Source organism: Pongo abelii, chromosome 13 (genome assembly GCF_028885655.2).
Source record: "Pongo abelii isolate AG06213 chromosome 13, NHGRI_mPonAbe1-v2.0_pri, whole genome shotgun sequence".
NCBI lineage: Eukaryota > Metazoa > Chordata > Mammalia > Primates > Hominidae > Pongo > Pongo abelii.
The window spans coordinates 119,186,488-119,189,422 of record NC_071998.2 but is presented as its reverse complement, the minus strand read 5'-3'; positions in this window follow the sequence as shown (position 1 = coordinate 119,189,422).

Here is a 2,935-nt window from a genome sequence, read left to right as displayed (position 1 = left end):
TGTGAGTCTATTGAAAGAAGAACATGAACGAAATAAACAGGAGTTCAGCGGAGCTAGCAGAAGACAGGCATGTAGGGGGAGCCATCCTGTCCCAAGGGGGTTGTGGAGGGTAGGGGCTGTGTGGAGGCCTCTGCAGCTGGTCCTCAGTTTTCCGCATCGGCAGCGTGGGGCACGCAGGGACGCTGCAGGCTCCCTGTCCTGGGTCCTGCATCTGTCAAACCGGATTCACACACTCACACACATGCACGCACACACATGCACTCACACATACACACTGACCCACACACTTGCACTCCCACTCACACACATGCACACGCATGCACACACTCATAAACACACATTTACACGCATGCGCACACAAACCACTCACATTCATACACACAACCACACACATTTACACACAGTCACCCACATGCACTCACACACACTGACCCACACAGTTGCACTCCCACTCCCCACACTCACACACTTGCACGCACACACATTCACACACATTTACACACATTCACCCACACACTTGCACTCCCACACACAAACACACTTGCATGCACACACATTCACACACATTTACACATGCACACATTCGCACACGTGCACACACAAACCACTCACATTCACACACACATCTGCACACTCACAGTCACACAGTGCACACACCACACACACGTGCACACACAAACCATTCACACACATTCACTCTTACACGTACACACACTGTCTCACACATCCATTCTGTCTCAGGATGAAGACAAAGTAATAAAGATAAGGAGGCGGTTTGGTGGGTGGGTCCTAGTTTTTTATCATCTACCTTATCTTTATTTTGATCACAGCTTCATTCATCCGGGTGAGTTCCAGTTTGTGAAACCTAAGCTGATTCAAATTGTCAAACGATTCACCACAGAATCACTTTATCCACGTAAACAATACCTACCTGTCATCTCTCTCCCTCTCTCATCTGTCTAGATGCAGATATCCTCTTTGCTGAAAACTTGGAAACACAAAAAGTTTTAAAGTCCTGGGAACCACCACCCCGTCCTTGCCACCGTAAACCTTCCTTCGGAAATTTCTTTCATGCATGTTTGCTTGTTCTGCAAACATTGCTGGAGCACCTGCCGGGCCAGCAAGACAGAGGCTTAGAGGCCCCTGGCCTGCTGCGATATGGCTCCCAGCACGAGGAGAGGGCTTGTTCGCAACATCCCATCAGACCCACTCAACCAAGACCAGTTCTGGGCAGCTGAGTGCACCAAGCTCAGAGAAGACCTAGTGGTGGGAGGTTCCTTGAGCCAGAGTTCTGGGGCAAGGCCCTGAAGACACCTGGGAGCTCACCACAAGACAGAGGGCAAGGAAGGACAGCGGGAACAGCTCTGCAGGGCCACAGAGGTGCAAAGGACGTGTGGGTGTGGGGAGAGCTGAGACCGCAGACGGGGGCTGTAATGCAGGCTAGCGGGGTCGCGGTAGCAAGAGACAAGGCTAGCAGTGTACTAACCAGACTCACAGGGTTTCTCATAAGGGCAATGAGAGGCTAAAAAAGAGGTGTTTTTTGGTTGGTTGGTTGGTTTTTTGCAACAGAGTCTTATTCTGTCACCCAGGCTGTAGTGCAGTGGTGCAATCTCGGCTCACTGCAACTTCTGCCTCCTGGGTTCGAACAATCCTCCCACCTCTGCCTCCCGAGGAGCTGGGATTAGAAGTGTGAACCACCATGCCCAGCTAAGCAGGGTTTCACCATGTTGGCCAGGCTGATCTCGAACTCCTGACCTCAAGTGATCTGCTTGCCTCGGCCTCCCAAAGTGCTGGGATTACAGGCACCAGCCACTGCACCTGACCAAGAGGTGTATTTTTGTGTGTTTTTTGTTTGTTTGTTTGTTTAGAGACAGGGTCTTACTCTGTTGTCCAGGCTAGAATACAGTGGCACAATCATAGCTCACTGCAGCCTCAAACTCCTGGGCTCAAGTGATCCTCTTGCCTCAGCCTCCCAAGTAGCTGGGACTACAGGTGTGCACCACCACCCCCAGCTAATTTTTTTAATTTATTTTATTTGTTTATTTTGAAATGGGGTTTCTCAGACTCTTGAGCTCAAGTGATCTGCCCACCTCAGCGTCTCAAAGTGCTGAAATTACAGGTGTGAACCACCACACCTGGGTTAATTTTTATTTTTTATTGTAGACAGGGGTCTCAGTATATTGCCCACGCTGGTATTGAACTCCTGGCCTCAAGTGACCCTCCCGCCTCTGCCTTCCAAAGTGCTGGGATTACAGGTATGAGCCACCACATCTGGCCAGTTTTTGTTTTTTGTTTGTTTGGGTATTTTTTTTTTAAACAAAAATTGGAAGAAAATATATACTGAACACCCATATACCCATCAACATTTAGCAATTGTTAACATTTTCCCATACTTGCTTCCTTGTTTAACTTTTGCCAAAGTATAGTATTTTTATTTATTTATTTATTTGAGACCAAGTCTCACTCTGTTGTCCAGACTGGAGTGCAGTGGCATGATCTCGGCTTACTGCAACCTCTGCCTCCCGGGTTCAAGCGATTCTCGTGCCTCAGCTTCCCAAGTAGTTGGCACTACAGGCACGCACCACCACACCCAGCTAATGTTCGTATTTTTAGTAGAGACGGGGTTTCACCATGTTGGCCAGGCTGGTCTCAAACTCCTGACCTCACCTGCCTTGGCCTCCCAAAGTGCTGGGATTACAGGTGTGAGCCACCATGCCTAACCTTGCCAAAATATTTTAAGTAAATTACAAATATGAGAAAAATTTACCCCTAAAGTATGACCAAAGTCTGGGCACTCCACTGCACTCCAGCCTGGGCAACAGAGTGAGACCCTGTCTCAAAAAATAAATAAATAAAAATAAAATAAAGTATGACCAAAAATAAGAACATTTTCCTAAATAACCACAACTCAGAGTTTCAATAACATTAAATTCAC